Here is a 572-nt window from a genome sequence, read left to right as displayed (position 1 = left end):
CCAAGAGGTAATAAACTATAATCACAGAGGCTATAGCATGTAATTTGCAGTCTGAGGCAATTGGATTAAAAATTGGGTAAAATTGTATATCAAAGAAAAGACTCCATACATGGCAAACAAAATGTTGTCTAACCTTAGCAAGTCGACAAAATCCACTAAACCACTCTAAGCAATCTCAGGTTGAAAAAGATTTCTGAATTTCAATTGAACCCTTACTGTTTATCAATCAGAAGTACAAACAGGCTCTCACTATCAATGTGTAAGACTAAACAGACTCATCAAAAAATCCAAAAAATAATTACTTTTTATGTTTATGTATCATAATACAAAAAATATGTATCATACCCAAACCATTCCCATACAACTTTCAATCTCCTATAGCTGCTAAATGTAAAATAACAAACAGAGAAGTGTTGGCAATCTTGCTCATCAAAAAAATGATCAGCATGATTACTTTCTGCACCCAATCATGCCCAATATCAAATATCCATAAAAATAACTGATCAATAACCTGCAAATTCACTCATTTACATAGCTAAAAATATCAAATGAGCAAATAGTCATTTTCAAAC

The 572-nt window shown here is 31.5% G+C and overlaps 1 protein-coding gene across 3 annotated transcripts in view; it reads right to left on the bottom strand.

Moving 5' to 3' along the window:
• LOC119587882 (hexosaminidase D-like) overlaps positions 1 to 572 on the bottom strand; it is a 29,841-nt gene that overhangs the window by 4,565 nt on the left and 24,704 nt on the right. The gene's annotated exons all lie outside the window — the stretch shown is intronic.

Source organism: Penaeus monodon, chromosome 23 (assembly GCF_015228065.2).
Source record: "Penaeus monodon isolate SGIC_2016 chromosome 23, NSTDA_Pmon_1, whole genome shotgun sequence".
NCBI classification, from domain to species: domain Eukaryota; kingdom Metazoa; phylum Arthropoda; class Malacostraca; order Decapoda; family Penaeidae; genus Penaeus; species Penaeus monodon.
The sequence above is the reverse complement of the archived record's forward strand: the minus strand, read 5'-3'. Positions and strand labels throughout refer to the sequence as shown.